General features: G+C 35.1%; 1 protein-coding gene and 1 pseudogene across 2 annotated transcripts in view; both read left to right on the plus strand.

Moving 5' to 3' along the window:
• The window catches only part of TMEM135 (transmembrane protein 135), a 250,688-nt gene that overhangs the window by 72,278 nt on the left and 155,770 nt on the right, over positions 1 to 22,640 (plus strand). The gene's annotated exons all lie outside the window — the stretch shown is intronic.
• On the plus strand, positions 2,218 to 3,575 carry LOC113607709 (regulation of nuclear pre-mRNA domain-containing protein 1A pseudogene; annotated as a pseudogene). The gene is made up of 2 exons (XR_003428050.1): positions 2,218 to 2,382; positions 2,507 to 3,575. The product of XR_003428050.1 is annotated as a regulation of nuclear pre-mRNA domain-containing protein 1A pseudogene (transcript).

The following is a 22,640-nucleotide window of genomic DNA, read 5'->3' on the forward strand; positions in this document are numbered from 1 at the left end:
TCCTTAAGTTTAGAACAAAATATTTATAGTTTGATCTGGTCTTGTAGCATCCTGGTAGAGAATTCAACTAAATTTAGGTATCTAAAAAGAATTCATTTAACTCTTGTTTCCCCCAGGGTCTATAAAGTAATGATTAGATAAAGAAGAGTTGATGTTCTGTTTTTATGTTGTTTTAGTAGTTTTGAATTCGAAATGAAAATATAGTCATTGATAATACTGTATGATAAATTATACTTAGTGTCTTTCCTCCAGGGTGCTCAAAACATTTTAGAAATGTAACTAAACATTTTATAGGCACTTTTAATTATCTCTCTTTTACTGAGGTGAAACATGGAAGGTATAAGAGTTGAGAATATTTGTCTTATCTGAGGGATTTGGAAGTGCTAAAATATTTCTGCTCCCTGGGGAAATGTTTCTTTTATGCTATGGATATTACAAAAAAAAATCTTAATTTGTCCTGAAATTATCAGGTAAATAAGATAGAGGTTATCTGCTTGTGTGCAAGAAAACAAAGAAAACGTGAACTTGTTTGCCTTGTCACTGAATTTGTTTTCGATGTCACTGTGCGACACTGAAGTCAGATTATAGACTGATCAGAGACATTGATTATTCGGTTAGTCTGCATCTGAAATATAGGTTGCAATACAGAGACAGTGTCACCTGATAACAAGTTATCTATTAGAAAGAGAAAGAAAACACTCAATTGTGTCCTAGGTGGTGGACTGGGCACAGTCATTTACTACTTACGCCCTTCCCTCCTTTCTCTCAAATTTTAATGAATGGTAGTAAACATTTGCAAAAAGGAAGAAGTCTTAAAAAATGTTGCAATAGACTTAGAGATTTTAATGAATTTCTGGAAACTGGAATTCTAATCCTAATAACTAAAATCCTAATAACTAAAAGTCCAAGGAGGAATAAACTACAGTCTAGCACTCACAGGTGAATGCTACAGGAGAGGTTGGAAACATTCTTCACTGTAGAAGTCTGGAGAGACTGCAAACTGGGAGCTTGAAAATGTGCAGGAATCAGCAGGAGTGTATCTGGAACAGTGGAGTCATTTCCCCAAAATAGAGGGCTTGATTCACGGTAACTTTATCCAGGAGTAAAATTTATTAAAGGATTTTGAGCATTTGGGAAGCTCTCATTCTTGGCTAGTTTATTTGCTCAATATTCAGTCTGTTCAAATGACGTCTGCCAGTCAGTATTCCTAGTTTATATATATAATGTGACAGTTGGCTTCCCATTCAGAGAAGGACAGTGTTGGGCAAACAACCCCAGAACTGCTGCTGCAGTGGACATTTATGGTGTGTGTGCATCCTCCTAGTTTTTCATTCATAAACATGAGTATACAACAAGTTTCACCAGGCATTTCGAGAAAATGAACAGCACAAAATAGATCATACCGAACAAGCATTCAATTTGGGAGAAAACAGAATTTAGCAGTGGGAGCAAACCTGAAAAAAAAATGTCTTCAGAGAATTTTGAGAAAATATAGCAGTCGCAAAATAAGAATAGATTTCTTTGTAAAAGAAGCAGTTAGAGAAATAAGTTATTCTCAGAAGTAAATCATGTGATTGATTTAAAAACTCATAAAAATGAAAGGCTGAAAGATGAAATAGGTTCTTGTGTAGAAAATAGAGCAAAAGCTGTAGATGGAAAACACTCAAAGATAAATTGAGAGATGTGGTGGGCTGTTCTAGAAAGAGAAAATAAGATGGGAGAGTGGCAGGTAGGTCTCTCCAAGGGCATTAAAGGAACATAGATCTTACTGACCATGTGTCGGACCCTACCAGGAAGCCTGCTTAGAAGCTGCTGGAATGCCTTGCCTGCGGATTTCCCAGTTGACCCACGGGCATCCTTAGCGTTCTGTGCCCCTCACCCACACATGCCCCCACACTGTAGTTGGCTCCTTATGCCTGTTCCTGATGGTGGTGAGAATGAACCTTTGCAGATGGCTGCTAAGCATGCGGAGAAAGCCAGCCTGACTCTGTGGGTCTGGGAGAAACCACAAACTTAAACATTCAGCACAACCTTAGGGAAAACATAAGGAGGTTGGCTTCGCAGAAATGAGAGAAGGCATTCAAGCTTAAGAATTCTTTCACAAGAAGGAACGAGAAGAGTAGAGCAGTCACATCCGTAGAAGAGGTTTGTGAAAGCCTCCGAATCCCTAGTAGGGCTGACAGAAGGTATTTCTCTCCTGAAGCAAGTCAGTAAAGAATGGAGGAGGTGACTGCTTTTTCAAATGTGAGGACAGTAAAGCAAACTTCAAGGAACACGAAAAATCAAGGAAACGTGACACCACCAAAGGAACCATTTGCCACTAACGTACCCCCCAAAGTGAAGACCTGCAATTTGCCAGACAAAAAATTCAAAATAAGTGTTGTAAGGAAGTTCAGTGAGCTATAAGAAAGCACAGAAAGACAGTTCCGTGAAATCAGGAAAACCATACATGGCCAAAATGAGAAGCTTAACAGAGAGATAGAAATTATAAAAAAGATCCAAACAGAAACAGGCGCTGGAGAAGAAGCTGTCGGAGTTGAGCAACTCGCAGCAGAGCGTGCAGACCCTGTCCCTGTGGCTAATCCACCACCGCAAGCACTCGCGGCCCATCGTCACAGTGTGGGAGCGGGAGCTGCGGAAAGCCAAACCAAACAGGAAGCTTACTTTTCTCTACCTAGCTAATGATGTCATTCAGAACAGCAAAAGGAAGGGGCCAGAGTTTACAAAAGATTTTGCACCAGTTATAGTGGAGGCTTTTAAGCATGTTTCAAGTGAAACTGATGAAAGTTGTAAGAAGCACCTTGGAAGAGTGTTATCTATTTGGGAAGAAAGGTCTGTTTATGAAAATGATGTATTAGAACAACTTAAGCAAGCTCTGTATGGCGATAAGAAGCCTAGGAAGCGAACATATGAACAGATAAAGGTGGATGAGAATGAAAACTGTTCCTCTCTAGGATCTCCAAGTAAACCACCACAGACTCTAGATCTCGTTAGAGCATTACAAGATCTAGAAAATGCAGCTTCTGGTGATGCAGCAGTTCATCAAAGGATAGCTTCTTTGCCTGTTGAAGTTCAAGAAGTATCCCTACTAGATAAAATAACAGATAAAGAATCTGGAGAAAGACTTTCTAAAATGGTAGAGGACGCTTGTATGTTGCTGGCAGATTACAATGGAAGATTGGCAGCTGAAATAGATGATAGGAAGCAACTCACTCGAATGTTAGCAGATTTTCTTCGTTGTCAAAAGGAAGCCCTTGCAGAGAAAGAGCATAAATTGGAAGAATACAAGCGCAAGTTAGCCAGAGTTTCCCTGGTGCGAAAAGAACTCAGGTCCCGGATCCAGAGCCTGCCGGACTTATCTCGATTGCCCAATGTTACTGGCAGCCACATGCACCTGCCCTTTGTGGGGGACATCTACAGTGAAGATTGATGACCAGTCTCTTTCCAGGGCCCAGGACTTTGCAAGAGATGGAGACAGGTTAGGTGGATAGTCCTGTAGTGTTATTTTTGTATATTGTTGAGAGAGTGACATTAACAAAAAGAAATAAGTAATTTATAAAATTGTTTAAAATGTTGGTTTGTTTACTATTTTATTGGTAAGTTAACATGACTTAGTTTAAACAACGTGAATCTCTGTGTATTAATAAGCTCACAAATAGTGATTATTTTCAAAAGATCTTTTTGTAAATTTTTTTGATTCAGGGCCTTGTGAGAAATTCCATGTTTCTATTTCTTCATGTATTTTCAAATGATTTTCTTGATTTTCTTCAGTATCTAATCACTGTATAGTATGTAATTCCTAAAGAGTAAGAACTAATGAGGAGTTTGTTGAGAATTTATTATGGTATAGTTAGGACTTGATTGTAGAAGGGACTAAGTGTTCCAACTTAATTTTCATCCTTCTCCCCAACCAAAATATCAGTTCTGTGCCTCTCAATGCCTTTGATTCCTATTTCCTAGAGGTCAGTAATTTAACAGTAAATATGGATGTCATTTTGAGAGTCAGATCAGAACCTAGAGAACTTTTCCACAATAGTACTATAGGGGTTCCATTCCAACTGCCACAGTGTAGAATAAAAGGAGTGTTAAATAGGGACCCCCTTGAATAAACTGTTTATTATTATTTGGATAGATTAATATGAAAATGCTTTGGAAATGTTATGAATTTTGACATTGTACCAAGAGAACAACTCTGATTCTAGAACTGATTTCTAGTTGTCAAATCAGGCTCCTTTTAACATAATTGATCCCTTTAACACAAAGCCATCTGTGGGATTAAAAGAAGTGTAAAATAATGATACTTTATTATTCTCTTAGCCATTTAACTTTAAAAACAATAGTATTTTTAGCTTTAATATCTCAAGAACACAATATTCATTAATGTTCAGTAAAGTAGCCTGGAACATTATTAATGTTTCCTTAAGGTTTTTGAATGACTGTATATTTGGAAATTAAGCAGTGCTACACTACAGGGTAGATCTGGTAAATATTATATTTGTATATTTAGAATTACCAAAACAAATGTACTTTTTTTTTACCTTTTATTTCTAACCCTGTGTGTTAGAGCAGTTGCATGCTCTCCTGCTTTCTCTTTAAATCACATTGTTAAGCTGTGGATTTTGTACTCAGTGATGACTTAGGATGAACGTTTTTTTCATTCATTACTTTACATATTAGAAATTTTTCTTTTCGTTGTAAGAAGATTCAACTGAGATAGTCAATAAAACATCTTTTAGATCCCACAAAAAAAAAAAAAAAAAAAAAAAAAAGATCCAAACAGAAATTCTGGAGTTGAAGAGTCAGGGAATGCAATGAAAATTGCAGTAGAGCTCATCAGCACTGGATTGGATTAAGCAGAAGGAAGAATCTGTGAAATGGAAGAAAGGACCTTTGAAATCAAGTCAGAGGAGAGCAAAGAAAAACAAATGAAAAAGAGTAAAGAAAGTCTATGTGAAAAATGGGATACCATTAAAAGAGACAATCTATGCATTATTGGAGTGCCAGAAGGAGAAAAGAAAGAGAAAGCAGCAGAAAGCTTATTTGGAGAAATAATGGATGAGAACTTCCCAAATATGGGGAGAGATTTAGAAATCCAACTTCATGATGCTAATAGGTCCCCAAACAAATTTAACTTAAGGAGATCTTCTCTGAGACGCATTATGATACAGTTGTTGAAAATCAAAGATACAAAGAAAATGTTAAAAGCAACAAGAGAAAAAAAAATTCCTACGTGCAAAGGAAACCCCATAAGGCCGTCAACAAATTTCTTAGCAAAAACCTTGCAAGCCAGGAGAGAGTGGGATGATATATTCCAAGTGCTGAAAGAAAAAAACAAAAAACCCCTGCCAACCAAGAATACTTTCCCTGGCACTTGTCCTTCAGAAATGCAAGTGAGATGAAGAATTTCCAAAACACACAAAACTTGGGACTTCCCTTGTCCAGTGGTTAAGAATCTGCCTTCCAGTGCCAGGGTCATGGGTTCTATCCCTGGTCGGGGAACTAAGATCCCACGTGCCACAGGACAACTAAGCCTGCGTGCCACAACTACTGAGCCCGTGTGCCTCAACTAGACAACCCACATGCCACAAAATACAGAGCCCACGTGCTCTGGAGCCCGCCCGCCAGAACTACAGAGCCCACACACTCTGGAGCCCACGTGCCACAACTAGAGAGCCCATGCGCTACAACTAGAGAGAAGCCCACACACTGCAATGAAAAATCCTGCATGCAGCAACAAAGATCCTGCATGCCGCAACTAAGACCCAACACAGCCAAAAATAAAATTAAAAAAAAAAAAGAAACGAAAAACCCCCCGCAAAATACAAAACTTGAGAGTTAATCACCACTAGACCTGTCTTACAAGAATTGAGGGCAGGACTTCTTCAAGCTGAGAAGAAAGGACACGAATTAGTAACATGAGAACATATGAAAATATATAACCAAACGGTAAAGGTAAGTATACAGTCAAATACTAGTACTGTAATATGGTGTTGTGTTAACAATCTAACTTTGTTATAAAGGTTAAAGGACAAAAGTATTAAAAATAGCTATAGCTACAAAAATTTGTTAATGTATGCACAATATAAAAAGATGTAAATTTAGTTATCAAAAACCATAAAATACGTGGAGACTAAAATGGTAGTTTTTTTTGTATGTGATTGAAGTTAAGTTGTTAACAAGTGTACAGTGTACAATAGACTGTTATATCTATAAAATATTTTATGTAAGCCTCATGGTAACCACAAAGCAAAAACCTACAGTTGACACACAGAAGATAAAGAGAAGGGAATCAAGGCAAAACAGTACAAAAAACCATTAATTCAGAAAGGAATACAGCAAGAGAAGAACAGAGGAACAGGGAACTATAAAACAGCCAGAAAATAATAAGATGGCATTAGTAAGTCTTTACTTATCAATAATTAGTTTAAGTGTAACTGTAATAAATTCTCTAATCAAAAGACATGGGTAAAAAATCAAGACTCAACTATATGCTGCTTACAAGAGACTCTAGCTTTAAGGACACATATAGGCTCAAAGTGAAGGGATGGAAAAGATGTCCTGTGCAAATGGTAGCCAAAAAAGAGTATGAGTAGCTATACTTAAATCAGACAAAATGGATGTTAGTCAAAAGCTGTAAGAGGAGACAAAGAAGGTTCTTCTGTAATGATAAAGGAGTCAGTTCATCAAGAGAGTAAATACATATGCACCCATCATTGGAGCACATAATATGTTAAGAAGAAACCAGCAGACTGAAGGGAGAAACAGACAACAGTACAACAATGACAGGGGACTTAAGTATGCCACTTCAACAATGGATAGACCAGGCAGCAAATCAGTAAGGAAACGTTGGACTATAGATGAAATGGACACAACACTATAGACAAAATGTGTTTGACAGATATTTTCAGAACATTCCATCCAACAGCAGCAGAAAAGATATTCTTCTCAAGAGCACATGGAACATTCCCTGGGATAGACCATATGTTAGGTCACAAAACAAACCTTGGACACTTTTCCAAGGAATATATACAGATGACCAACAGGTACATGAAATGATGCTCAGTCTGTCTAATCATCAGGGAACTGCAAGTCAAAACCACAGTTAGATATCACCTCACACCTTTTAGAATTGCCATTAACAAAAAGACCCGAAATAACAAATGTTGACAATGATGTGGAGAAAAGGGAACCCTTGTCACTGCTGGTGAGAATGAAAATTGGTAGCAACTATGAAAAACAGTATGGGTGTTCCTCAAAAATTAAAAATAGAACTGCCATGTGATCTAGCAATTGTAATTCTGGGTATAGAGCTGAAGGAAATGAAATCACTATCTTAAAGAGATAACCTGCATTTCCATGTTCATTGTAGCATTATTGGCAATAGCATAGCAAGATATTTAAAGAACCTATGTGTCTCTTGATGAATGAATGGTTAAAGAAAATGTGGTGTGTGTGTGTGTGTGTGTATGTATGTATTATTCAGCCATAAAAGAGAAGGAAATATGCTATTTGGAACAACTAGGTTGGATATTGAAGGCATTATGCTAAGTGAAATAAGTGAGAGAAAGGTAAATACTGTTTGAACTCACTTATATGTGAAAAAGCAAACGTTTATAGAAACAGAGTAGAATGGTGGTTGCCATGGGCTGGGAGGGTGGGGGAAATGGGGAGATGCTGGTCAGTGGATACAAACTTCCAGATGAATCAGTTGAATATAAGATGAATAAGTTCTGAGGATTTAATTTATAGCATTGTGACTATAGTTAACAATATTTTTATTATATACTTTAAAGTTGCTAAGATAGTAGATATTAAATGTTCTCACCATAAAAATAAAGGTAATATTCCATTGTATATAAAAAAAATAAAAAATAAATAAATAAAGATAAATAAAGGTAATTACGTTAGTGATGGAGGTGTTAACTAACCTTATTGTGGTAATCATTTTGCATTATATATGTATATGAAATCATCACATTGTATGCCTTAAACTTACACAAGTTTCAAGTGTATTTCAATTAGACAGCAATAAAGCTGGACAAAAAATATACAAGCATATTATATAGATTTCTGGTGATAACTCAGCTGAATAACTAAAATCATAAATAGTTAAAGTTATGGGTGGCCAGTTGAACTTGGACTTGAAATATTCACTTTTATTTTATATCGTCTGAATTTGTTTTTCTCTTCCTTTTCTTTACTACTATTACTATTTTTTTTTGAATTTTATTTATTATTATTTTACCCAGATGTGTTACGGGTTGGAGTTCTAATTATCAAGATCGCTGCTGTTCAGGGAGATCAACTCAGTGCTTTGTGACCACGTAGAGGGGTGGGATAGGGAGGGTGGGAGGGAGGGAGATGCAAGAGGGAAGAGATATGGGCACATATGTATATGTATAACTGATTTACTTTGTTATAAAGCAGAAACTAACACACCATTGTAAAGCAATTATACTCCAATAAAGATGTTAGGAAAAAAAAAAAAGATCACTGCTGTTGGGATATATAGAATAGCCAGAATTAGTATAACACAAAATATTCACTAGTCCTTACTCAAACCAGTTTTTAGGTTAGCATTGTCATCATCCTTGTCAGTCTGTTGTTGACATTTGACAATTCAGTGCAAGTTCAATACAGATCATTGGGGAATGAAATTGCAGGTCTTGTAGAAGATACAGCATTTCATGAAGCCCTTAAAAGTTAGTATTTATGAAAAAATTAAATCACTGGGAAGTGTGGACCTGGCAGTTAACAGCTGAAGAAACATTTTGAAATTTAGCTTTATTTTCAAGTTAAACCATTTCCTCACTATTTACTCTGAAAGTTTAGTCCTTGTTTTAAGTCAACCAGAATTCTCTTTGTGGGTTTTTTTTTTTTGGTTTTAATTATTCTTAGATAATGTGGACCTTCTGAAGTCCTTTTAAAAATTCTTATTTAATTAAGGGAAAAAAAAAACTACTTAGAATGTGGCTTACGAGCCCAAGTATAGAAAATAAAATCAACATTCTTCTGCCAGTCAGTATGTTAGTCCACAGGGCTGAGATTGCTTTTTAAAGTTTCCTCCAAGTGTCAGTGAGTTGTAGTTTGTACTGACAAGGTAAAATTTTATTGGTGGGAATGTAGGGCTTTCTCTAAGCTATTCACTGAGCTGTTTATGTTTGAATCATGGACTACAATGTAACACTTAAACTGTTTTAAAATGTGTTACAGACAACTGTGAATAAGAAGAGCAAAAGAACCAACACTGATGCTGAATGCAAACTGAGGGACATATCTATACAGTATATGGAAGTAATTGTACAGATTAGTCAACCAAGGATGCAGTACTTGTAATGGCACATTACTTTTACAACAGAGGCTTTGGCAGATGAGTTAGTCATACAAATAGCGAGAAAAATGGAAGTCTAGAATAGACCACTGACCATAGTCCAGTATATTCATGCATAGTCACTTTTATTCGTTATCCTTGAACTCAAACAGAAGAAGTTTGGAGGAACACTGAAGGGTGAGCTTGATAAGAGAAGCCCTGGAAATTAATTTATAAAAAATGGGGACTGATTAGGCACTTAATGATATAAATTGTATCGTAGCTTTAAAAATGTATTAAAGAAACATTTGCTTTTTAAAAGAGATTTTTATAAGCCAGATCTTTCTATACTGCCCATTATTTTGTTTAAAAAATTCATTAATAATGCTCAAGGTCTGTGACATTTTAGTACCATCTTATTTATTAATAAGTTACTTATTAACCTATATTCGAGATTATTTTAGTTTATAGATGTTTTTCTCTACATTGGAAATGTCTTTAATGACTTTGAAGATTTCTGTCTCCATATTTCAAGTTGAATATTTTTTAAGGTAAAATAAAGTGATTTTATTCATCTTGAGAGCTATGGTTTATCCCTACCTTACCTCTTGTCAGTCTTTCTTTTTTTTGGTAAACACTTTTATAGTCACCTTCACTTTTTTCCTTATGCAATGGAACTATATTTACATTGAGTTTACTACCTTTGATGTCTGTAAATTGTGTAAGCTTAGCTGGCATTGACTTTTCTATTAATTTTTTACATCCAGCTGCTTTAGGTAGAAATACTTTAAATTTAGAAATATTCACTCTTTTTGCCACGCTGCGTGGCTTGCAGGATCTTAGTTCCCTGACGAGGGATTGAAACGGGACCATGGCAGTGAAAGCAGTAGAGTTCTAACCACTGGACTGCCAGCAAACTCCCAGAAATATTCACTCTTAAATAGATGATGCAGCCTTTTTGGGAGTGCTGTTTATAAGAGAAGTTTTCTTATAACTTCAAAATTTTCCTTTCAAAACAAAAGAAAGTTTTATGCATACAGCAATTTTAGTTTAGTGTCACAAATGAAAATGAAAAAGAGCAAAGCCTGTAATATTTAAATTAATTATTGGGCTAGTTATTTTTGAATCTCAGTCTAAGAAGATCTTTGGGAAACATGTAGCATAGTCTTAGAAATCCATTAAACATTAAATTGATTTATGTAGAATTTGGTTTATTTAATGCATTGGCAAAATAAAACAAAAATATCAGTCTATTGTTTACTTTTCATTTTTCTAAGAATATAGGTTAACTTTAGTTACTTTAGCAAATCTGAAGATTAAAAACAGGTTTATAAAATCACTTTTCAGTTTTCACTTTTGAAGAAAATCAGACCAATTAAGATTCATTCTGTTTTAAGATTAGTCAAGTTTCATATTGTTTTATAATTTTCACCCCTCCACCAATTACATATACATACATATATACGTATATATGTGTGTATATATATATGACCGTAGCTGTTAATTGGTGTGCTACAGCTTCGTGTATTGACATAGTTTGCAATGTAAAATTCCATATTTTCTACATCTAGAATCAACAGAATTCATCTGGGTAATTGTTAGCCTTTATAAACATACTTTTATTGTGCTTAAAGTCAGAAAACAGTGACATTGAAAGCCTATGCTTTTCTAACATATGGCTTCAATTTGCATTTTAATCAGAGTATGGAAGTCATTACTCTGACATCTGAAACTGAGTTAGCAATAAAAAATTATCACTCACAGGACAGCAGACACAATTTATTTTGTGTTTATTACTGGGTGGCCTTCTACAAACGTTCCTGAACTTAACTGATTCTAGATATTAGAAAATTGCAATTAAGTTGTGACATTTATTTTGGATGCGTTTAAGTTGAACTATCTCAATAGGATTGGTATAATTGGTATCTGTTAACATTTATATCATGTGTTCAAACATAGCATATATATTCATATGTACATACATAAATGTGTAGAGAAAGGATTATTTGAAAATGCTTGATGGCTTAATGATCGTTAATATCTCTAAACGGAAATGTTGGTGAAAAAAGAATTTTAGGTTTTATTCTAAATATTTTGAGTCTTATAGTGGGTTGTATTATTGCTATAATAATTTATAACAGGAGATGAAATTTCATTAATTTTCAAATTTTATTTAAACTAAAATATGCAATCACAATTGTTTAAAGCACTGTTCAATAAATTATTAAAACAAATTAACTTGTAATGAAGAAAATACTTAAATGTACACTGTTCTATGATTTAGAACTTTATTTGTTGTCTTAAATTTATGAAATGATTTTAATTTATGTAGTCAGCAAATACATTTTTCTTCTTCACATGCTCCATACATTGAGCTAAGTGCTGGAGAAAACAATACTGAATAAAACATGGTTCTTGTCCTTGAGAAACTCAAGGTTTAATGAAGCCTAAGTACCAGTAAATAGATATATTACAATATGATATGGTACATATTATTTTAGCGATGTGGAGGAAAGAACAGTTTGCAGGGAAATGGAAGGGAAGGTTTTACTGAGGAGGCTGCATGTGAAGGATAAGTACAGACTTTTCCAGATAGGTAAACAAGGCAGAGAGGGAGCATTATGTGCAAAAATATGGAGTCCTGAGTCCTGGCATAGTTAGTCATCCTTGTTCATTTATTCATTCTTTATTCAACTTATACTTATTGTGCACCTATGTGCTTGTGTTGAGTGCTGTGTATATCATATCATATCACATCATATCATATCATACTGAACCTGACAGACATGCTTCTATCATAAAATTCAGTTTAGTGTGGCAGAATAAGCAAGTAATTAAAATCATAATGGGTGTTACAAAGAGGGAAACCTAGGGTGTTATAGGTGTATATAACAAAGTTAAATATAGGAGAAGCTTCTGGAATATTGAGGAGTGGTATGAAATGGGACTGGATGGGGGTTTGGGTCTTATTGTGAAGGACGTTATATACTGAGTGTAGGAATTTAAATAATATCTTATTAAAAAATTAACTACAGTTGTTCCATAGCATGATCAAAATTTGCATTTTAGGACAATGATAATGAAAGTACTCTTAAGGATGGATTATAGTAGGGATAGATTTATAGTGTGGCCAGTTGGGAGATTTTTATAATGTTTAGTCAATAGACAGTTTTAATTGCTTAGAATTGGCATTTAGACTGGGAAGAGAAGACTAGGATGTGTCCATCTGCCTGATTTTTTTTAAATCATTTGTTCACTTCCATTTGATACCGTTTTCAGGAGACCTCTACTAGATGTTTTGTGCCTGTCTTAAATGATACACAGTAATGCAAATTAGTAGTCATTCCACGTCCTTCTACTGTGCCCAGCTTCTCCATAACAATGACTAACATCATCTAACTTATTTCACAGAATAAGACATGTCAGACTATTCTTGACTAGCGTGTTTTTGATTTGCTAGTTCTTTTTTTTTTTTCCAAATCCTGATCTATTTAAAAACTTTAAACCATTTTCCCATGATAAAAATTCCTAGGTCTTGTGTTTGTTTGTTCCTTTAGATTTCTAACCTCTCCAGCTAGTACTTGGTCATCTCTTACTGGCACAGGTCCATTTTAGAACTCTCCTATTCATGTCTTCGGCACTAATGCTTAAGACCAGGGATAGTCAAACTTTTTCTATATAGAGCCAGATAGTAACTATTTCCAGTTTTGAGGGCGATATGGTCTCTGTGGTAACTATTCAACTTTGCCATTGTAGGACAGACATAGAAAAGATGTAAACAAATGAGCATGGCTGTGCACAGTAAATGAGTGTGGCTGTGTATGAAATTCAAATTTTATACAATTTTCACATGTTGGGAAATGCTATTCTTTTGATTAAAAAGAAAACCTATTTGTATTAGTTTCCTAGGGCTGCCATAACAAATTACCACAAATTGGGTGGCTTAAGACAACAGAAATATATTTTCACACAGTCTGGAGACTAGAAACCTGAAATTAAGGTGTCGGCAGAGCCATGCTCCCTCTGAAGTCTCTAGGGAAGAATCCTTCCTTACCTCTTCCAGTTTCAGGTGGCTCCTGGTAATCCTTGACATTCCTTGGCTTTTAGCTGCATTATTCCAATCTCTGCCTCCATCGCCACATGGCCTTCTTAGGCCAGTCATACCAGTCATTGGGTTTAGGGCTCACCCTAATCCGATATGACTTCACCTTCATTGCATCTGCAAAGGCCCTATCTCAAAATAAGGTCATATTCACAGGTACCAGCGGTTGTGATTTCAACATATTGTTTTGTGGGGGCTTTGGGGCCACACACAGTGTTCAATGTACAACTCTATTTAAAAATGTAAAATCCATTCTTAGCTTGTGGGCCATCCAAAACAAGTGGTAGGGTGGATTTGACCCATGGCTGTATTTGCTAACCCCTGTCCTAGCCAGAGTTGGCTTTTCATTTACTCTCTGATTAAACATCTTATCCTTATTGGGAAACAGGGTGAGAATTAACATTTATTGAGCCCCTACTGTCTTCCAGACATTTTGCTGAGTGTCTTGACGTGTGTTATTTTGCTTAATCTTCAAACAGCCCTATGAGGGTTGTCATCAGTAATTTAGGAGACAGAGAACATTAAATTACGCATTCAAGCTCACATCCCGTAGGTAGCAAACAGTGAATCTAGACTTGAATCTGCAGCTGAAAGTGAGTGACACTAATGTTTTTCTCTTCCTACTATATCACTGTAGTTCTTTAGATATGTAGTAACTACACACTACTTGGAATAGAGCCATAACCTTTAATCTCTGTTTTAGCTTTTCACTAGGATGATTGCATATTCCAAATGTTTCACAGTTGCTTGGGTTTTATATAAAAGAAACCAATTTGGTGAGCTTAAGACAAAAATTGGGATTAAGGGAAGGACGTTGAGATGGCTCACAGAATTGAAGGACATACTAAACCATCAAGTCTCAGGAAAGACTGGAACCAGGGCAGCTGTGGGGAACCCAACAGTAGCACCTTTTTAAAAATATGATGCTATCATTAAAGTGACTCGGCTCTAATATCTCCACCCCACTCTCTTCTCCTTTGCCTTTACCCTAATCTGGTTGACCTACTTCGGGCGTAGTGTATCTGATCCCAGATCAAACAACCATAGAAGGGTTGGGGGACAGTGAAGGAGGGGGGCATAACCCAAATGTAACCTCTGGAGTATTTTTCATGAATTAAGTAGCATCCTGAATTTTGTCAATGACATCTGTTGTATCATACACATTCATGGGGCTTCTGTGTGGTGCAGAGGGTCAAACAGAATAGTCCCCACTTAATACTTGGTGTGTGTCATTGTTATTTCCTGGTCATATACCTAAGACAGTGACAAATCTGAATTTAGAAATCTTTCCTCCAGAGTAGGTTATATTCTCCTCTGTTGTCCCATGGCACTTAGTTTGTGACTCTGTAGTATGGTGTCCCTCCCTTCCACCACTTGCTTCTTTTCTCCTTTCTCCCTTCTCTTGCATTTTTCTGGCGTTACACTGATAAGCTCTTTCAGAGCAGAGATTTTATTTTAGTCGTAGCTGTATTCTAATGAGCCAGAGCTTGAGAAGATCTTGGGGAAGAGTGTTCAGGGAGAGTGGACAGTGAGTAAATTAGACCCCTAGTTGGGAGCAAGCTTGGTCATTTGGTTTGGCAACAGCCAAGAAGACTGTTATAGGTGGACAGAATGGTATAAAATGAGGTTGGAAAAATAGGCGGAAGACAGTTCATATTTAGGACATTGTCGCCATAGTAAGGAGTTTAGATTTTATTTTACATTTAATAGAAAATCATTGGAGACTTTTAAAAAATTCTTTTTTATGCATTTTTTATTGAAGTGTAGTTAATTTACAATGTTGTGTTAGTTTCAAGTATATAGCAAAGTGATTCAGTTATACATACATATGTATGTATATTCTTTTTCAGATTCTTTTCTGTTATAGGTTATTACAAGGTATTGAGTATAATTCCCTATGCTATATAGTAGGCCCTTGTTTTCTTATTTTATATATTATAGTGTGTATATGTTAAGAAAACCATTGGAGAGTTTTAAACAAAAGAGTGATAGGGTATGATCTCCCTTTTCAAATAGTTACTCTAGCTGATTTGGGAAGAAATAATTGTAGGGGAGATGGGCAGCAGTATTGGAAGCCTTGGGGCCAGTTCTCAGGCTATTGTAGAGGATTATAAGAGCTCTAGAAAATTAAAATGTTGTGTAGATAGACAAATTTTGGTTAGCCGCTAAAATTTATACTAATTTGTTTTATTCTTTTACCAAAGCAAAATTTGTAATCAGTATACCTTCTCTCTCATTGCCACCCCCCCTTCTCTTATATCAGTTGCTTTCAGCAATTGTATGAAGAAAAATATTGTAGTAAAATCTGCTATGAGGCATGCTCCAGTAAATTTTTACTTGTACTAGTGAAAATATTATAATTCTCTTTTTAGTAGCATAACTTTCCCTGAATTGCATTCTGATACAGTTTTTTGAGTGAAACAAAGGGATGAATTAAGCTAGCATAACATTAATTACCCATAATCTTGGGAACACCCATGAGAATGTTAAGTTAAACATCTTAGGGGTCATGATACAAAACAGGTTAAAATCCCTTGTCCGGATGAAAGGTAACCATTTAATTAATTAATTTATTTATCATTTTTTAAATTAGAGTTAGAAATTATCTTAGATTAGAACATATTTATGCAAGTGATTTGTTAAAGTGGTATGCACATATAGAGCATTTTAATTCCCAGGATCAATATAAATCTTTATTAATTATTTTGAAAAATAATTATAATTCACATCTTTATTAGTAGGTTCTTTTCATTGAAAATGATAGTTTAAATGACCATAATTAAAGCAATTACATTGTTTAACTTTCTAGCAAAAAATTTAGTATACTGTATTCGTCTGCTTTTTTTTTTAAAAATTTTTTTGAGAAGGAAATTTAGTCCTTGCTAACAGTATATAGATTTACAAGTACTATTTTTTTTATTCATATAGCACGCTATTTGTATATATAAACACTTGTGGGAGAAAGGGACTTACTGATTGTACCATTATGAATCTGATGTTTTTAAAAAGACACGGTTTCCATTTTTGGTGTTAAAAATTGCTAATAAAATAAAGACCTTATGAAGTATATGCATATTTGGAAGTACTAGAAAGGAAACATTACATTTAAAGAAGGCTGGTTTTGATGATTAAATAGGCTTATATACTGTATATGTTTATAAAATTTATGTTTGGAACCTGAATTCCTATTAGAGTAATCTGTGATGGAAATAAAAGTCAGCAGCAGAGGCAAACTAGTACAGGAAATAATGAGAAATTGTGGATTTAGGGGGAATGATTAAGAATTGGAATCTATTACATTCTTTTTAAAAACACATATACAAGTGTAGATAAAAAGGGCTAAGTTTATTTATGATATATTTTTTAACAGCGCAACTCCTGTTTACTTTGTTAAAACCATAACAATGTAATCTGGTTCCTTTCGACTCAAATAAGACAAAGAATTCAATATTGAGGTACTGTTTATAGGTCATTAAATATTTGGTGTCTAAGGATAATGTTTAGCATTGTGTTCAATTGGTGTGAACTGACCAATTGAAGTACCAGATTCTTAAATGTCTTACTTCAATTAATACAAAATACTAAGGGTTCCTTTCATGCCAAGTTACTTGCTCCATGGGTGCCAGCCACACAGTCTCCATAAGCAGGCTTTTCTGGGGACTAATCAAGACTCATGGCCTTCAGGTTCTGCAGTGCTAGCATTTCAGAATCTGAAACGTCACTTTTTCTTTTTATGAGCTTCTCCGTTTTTATCCCTAATTCTTTCTCTCATTTTAAGTTAGGTGTGGAATCAAGCTTGTATGATTGTACTTTTTTTTTTTAATGTAAACACCGACGCTTATTTATTTATTTATTTTTATTTATTTATTTTTGGCTTTGTTGGGTCTTCGTTGCTGCTCACGGGCTATCTCTAGTTGCAGTGAGCAGGGGCTACTCTTCGTTGTGGTGAGCGGGCTTCTCATTGCGGTGGCTTCTCTTGTTTGGAGCATGGGCTCTAGGTGCGTGGGCTTCAGTAGTTGTGGTGCGCGGGCTCAGTAGTTGTGGCTCACGGGCTCTAGAGCACAGGCTCAGTAGTTGTGGTGCACGGGCTTAGTTTCTCCGCGGCATGTGGGATCTCCCAGACCAGGGCTCGAACCCATGTCCCCTGCATTGTCAGGCGGATTCTTAACCACTGCGCCACCAGGGAAGCCCCTGATTGTACTCTTAATGTAGTTAGAAATAAGTGTAATTTGGTAGAACATACTGGAAAGTTATAACAGTAAATAAACCCAAACAAAAGTTTATGCCAATTTAGGATATTGGTCTTCAGTAGATGAAATTTCCAGTCAATTAAAGACAGCTGTAATTTGGGGGCCAGATATCAGTAAAACGGCGAAAGTAGGCAAAATTTTTGTTTGGTACTCTCCCACCTTCTTTTTCAGCATCTCTGTTCCTATTTCTGTTTTTCTTCAGGTGCCTATCCTTGTCAGCTAATTATTCATAAGTTTCCTGTGTCCAGAGATATTTGCAGCTCAATGCAAATATTTGTTAATTAATGAAAAACCCTGAATATCCAACAAAATTCAATAATGCAAATGTGGTTTCAGGCACTGTGAGAGGAAATGATCTGTTTTGGGGGTGAGAGGGACTTTCAACATCTCTTAAATCCAAATAGGCAGATAAGTAAGTTCTCCGACTATCTGATCATACTGGTTCTAGAGTCTTACTTTGGCTTTATTGTGTCTAGTCCCAGTTATTCTCTGAGTCGGTTACATAGTTAAGAGAGAAATTGCTGGAGATACAGTTGTAGAGTATAGTAAAACTCCTGTCTTCTAACCTGTTATAATTTCCTGTTAAGAACATTAGAGCTGGAAACAAAACTATAGCCCCTATACACTTTGACAGCACCTTTATTCCATAGTCTTATTTGTGCATGTGTGTGTGCGTATATGTGTGTATACATATTTCCTTCAAACCTTCTACTCCTCTGATGCTAGATCTTTGTTCCAGCTGTTTCAACTTAATATGTACTTTTTTTTTTTGGTAGGTTTCTATTACTTGTAATAAGAGAATCTTTAGCAGAGCAAATGTCTATGATTTTGCTACTAGGAGAAGGCTAAGGAAATGCTTTTGATTACTGAGTTCCTACGACATGTATGGTACCATTATATAGGTAGTCAGTACCTGAAGAAATGCATAATTTCATTCCAAAGTTTCGTTAGATTCTTACAGGATACTTGATGAACTTTCTTTTGTTAACCTTGAGAAAAATATTGCTAGAAATAATAACTGTTATATGTTGCTGGTAGGAGTGCGAATTAGTACAGTCAGTTTAGAAAACAATTTGGTACTTTTTAATAAATTTGAATATACACACATCCTACACCTCGTCAATCCATTCTTTAAGTATGTACTAGAGAAATTTTTTTCTCATGTGGAACAGGAGAAACCAACAAGAATAATTTGAGCAGCATGTTCATAATGATAAAAACTCAGTTCAACTCAAGGATCCACCGGCAGTTAAATTGTATAGTATTCATATACTGGAATACTGTGTGGCATGGGAGCTTCAGGTTGGTTCTAAGAAACTTCAGTGAATTATTTCTTCCAAATGCCCATGCAGTTTCCTGTTTGGAAATTAAGTAGCTTTAGGTTTATTCTTCTTAGAGTTCTGGCTTAACACTGAGTATTTGGGGTTTTCGTATCTTCTCACTTTCTGATTTTATGATTTGTAACCTCTACTTTCCTTTTAAAAAAACTTATTAGTGGTATAGCTATAGATGAAAGGAACAGCAAGGTTTGTATTATCAGCACAGTTTATTTTTTGTTATACATGTTCCTTATTCTTTCTGTCACAAGTAATATAAAACTGTTTACATTTTTTCTTTGATAAAAATAAGCCCCAAATTTATAAAATATAAGTATTTAGGAACTTATTTTATAATTTTCCAGACATCTAGAACTCAGAATATTTAAGGATTGATAAATAAATCCAGAGTTTCACTCCGAGATAAAGATTTCATTTTAACAAATTCTGAGGCAAGTTCTTCACTAGGCTTATAGATTTATTTGGATGCAATTAGCTGGATACCCAACTGCAAGTGACTTAAAGTATAAGTACATTTATTTTTAAAATAAATTACATGGAGTCTCGAGAGTAGCAGTTCCAGGATTCAGTGATGTCATCAAGAACTCAGGCTATTTAAATCCTACTACTCTACGATTTTTGGTTCATTGACCTTTTGCTTTTATGTTTGTCAATAAATTTCATGATAATGATGGTAGTGATAGTGGTAAAGGACATACAGTTTCTATTTCTAATTTTTTCTGGGAAGACTTAGTTGAACAGATTGGATGTTAGGACATAACTCTTTAATGTTCTACTGATATTTTGGAAATCATCTGACTGAAATTCTGACATCATGGAAAGGGAATGGGCTTCCATATTTTCAGTTCCTCCTTCTGTTTTTGCCCCTTCTTTCCTTACTGTCCTTTTCATGGCCTGTGAAGATTGGGCTGCATATGTGGCTATTATAGTCGTTGTTAATGACTCTTAATACTCTAGTATGGAATGAGTAACTGTTAGATGTTTTAAATGAGTTTAAATTCACATTGTCATTTAACTTCACTCATATTTTGGTTCTTTATTAAATTAACTTGGTTGTAAAAAAGGTGCTATTTCTAATTTAGTTTTGTTAAAGAGTTTTTTCTTTTATTTTTTACCTTGATAGATGATCTTTCATTTTCTTTTTAGTTTGTACCTGTATACTTTTTAAAACTAGACTTAATTTTCAGAGCAGTTTTAGGTTTATAGAAAAATTGAACAGAGCGTACAGATAGTTCCCACATTCTCCCCTTCCCTTTTCCCCTATTATTAACATCTCATTAGTGTGGCACATTTGTTACAGTTGATGAGCCTATATTGATACATTATTTTTAACTAGAACCCATAGTTTACCCTAGGGTACACGCTTTCTGTTGTACAGTTCTATGGGTTTTGACAAATGCATAATGTCATATATCTATGGTTACAGTATCATGTAGAATAGTTTCACTGCCCTGAAAATCCCCTGTGAATTACCTATTCATTAGTCCCTTGCAACCACTGATCTTTTCACTGTCTTTATAGTTTTGCCTTTTCTAAAATGGAAAAGTTGTTTATTGGGTTTTTAGCTATTATTAGAATGTCATGTGGAAAAATAAAGAAAATTTTACTTCTTCCTTTGTAATCTGGATCCCTTTTATTTCTTTTCCTTGTGTTATTGCACTGGCTAGGACTTCCACTATAATATTGAATAGAAATCGAGCTGACATCTTGCTTTATTCCTGATCTTAGGGGGAATGTATTCAATCTTTTCACCCTTAAATATGTTAGCTATAGATTTTTTGTAGATGCCCTTTTTCATTTGAGCTCTTCCCTTTCTATTCCTAGTTTTTATTATCAGGAATAGATGTTTATATCAGATGTTTTTTCCATATCTCTAGAGATGATCGTGTAGTTTTCTTTTTTAGTTTAGTATGGTGAATTACATTGCTTGATTTAAAAAAAAAATTAACTAACTTACTTTTTGACTACGTTGGGTCTTCGTTGCTGCACTCAGGCTTTCTCTAATTGCAGCAAGCAGGGCCTACTCTTCGTTGTGGTGTGCAGGCTTCTCATTGTGGTGGCTTCTCTTGTTATGGAGCATGGGCTCTAGGTGCGTGGGCTTCAGTAGTTGTGGTGCACGGGCTCAGTAGTTGTGGCTCGCGGGCTGTAGAGCACAGGCTTAGTAGTTGTGGTGCACGGGCTTAGTTGCTCCGTGGCATATGGGGTCTTCCCGGACCAGGGGTCGAACCCATGTCCCCTGCATTAGCAGGCGGATGCGTAACCACTACGCCACCAGGGAAGTCCCGGTTGTATCAATTTTTGACTCATATGCTTTGAATATCTGCTTTTAGATCCGTAAACATTTAAGTTTATTATGTCCTCTTGGTGAATTAACCTCTTTATTATTATGAAATTGCCTTCTTTATCTATGATATCATATGCCTGTATCTAAAAAAAATCACTGGCAAGAGGAATGGGATTGACATTACTGATTTAGTTAATAGCCTTGTAAAAGAAGGTAGATTACCTAAACAAAATCAGCATCTTGTTAGAATAGAGGAGGGAATTGAAGGAAGGGGGAGGGATGTTGTATAATCATCTAATGATTATTACATATGCTAATCTTGCCTACTTAAAAATATTTTATATGCTAATGAAATGAAAAAATCAAATTTAGATATAATTCTTTATTCCCCACTCTCAAATTTTAAGTTAAACACTCTCAATTATTATATTTAATATTATCACCATTTAATGATTGAGAAAACTCTTGAGTGACTCAACTCTTATTTTGTTTTGAAACAGAATTGATATCTACCTCTAAATCTCAGCATTTGTGGGTTTATTTTTGTTTGTTGTTATCCTTTCTTAGTTTGTTTTGACTCTAAGTCTAAGAAGATAACATTGTGGGGGGAAAATATCCATACGTTTCTTAAGTTTTATTATGTTCAAAGAGGAAAAGCAGAACATAACATAGTACATTATTTCATCATGTCACATTGGATAGAACATGACAGAACATGTATTTACAAAAGTACACTCTTCTTTAGAGCCGGATGACTGCTATCAATTTAGAAACAAACCATCTGCTTATTGTTTAAATTTCTGGATAACTTAAACCAACCCACATCTATAAACAGAAGTAACATTCTTTGTAACCTTAAAACCATTGCTAACGTCCATTGTCTCCATATGTAATGCATATTTCCTGTGTAGTGAATGAAAACAGATTATGACATTTGTGTTGTCTAAAAAGATCAAGTTGATTTCATTAACATGAAAGGTTAATGAGTTATACATTCAGCATCTGAAATTGTTATAATATAGTTTGGGACATATTTGTTCACACCTTGGTAAAGCACATACCCCCAAACTATCAATAAATAAGTGCTTACTTGACATAGTCCAAATAACTACTTATTCATTAGCTCTTAATTCTTGCATTCATTCAACAATTAAGTGTTTCTGAGGCATTAGGTGCTAGGGGTATAATGATGAGTGAAATATAGCCTATAGTCTGGTGAGGATTTTAGATGAATAGGTAGTTACTCTAATAAGTATTATACTCTAATAAGTATTATAAGTAAAATGCTATAATAAATATTACTTATAACAAGTATTATAGGTTGTTGAGAGAAAAGAAAGATTCATGGATGACTCAA

Source organism: Aethalodelphis obliquidens, unplaced genomic scaffold, assembly GCF_003676395.1.
Source record: "Aethalodelphis obliquidens isolate GAN/ISIS:26980383/991018 unplaced genomic scaffold, ASM367639v1 scaffold50, whole genome shotgun sequence".
Classification (NCBI taxonomy): Eukaryota; Metazoa; Chordata; class Mammalia; order Artiodactyla; family Delphinidae; genus Aethalodelphis; species Aethalodelphis obliquidens.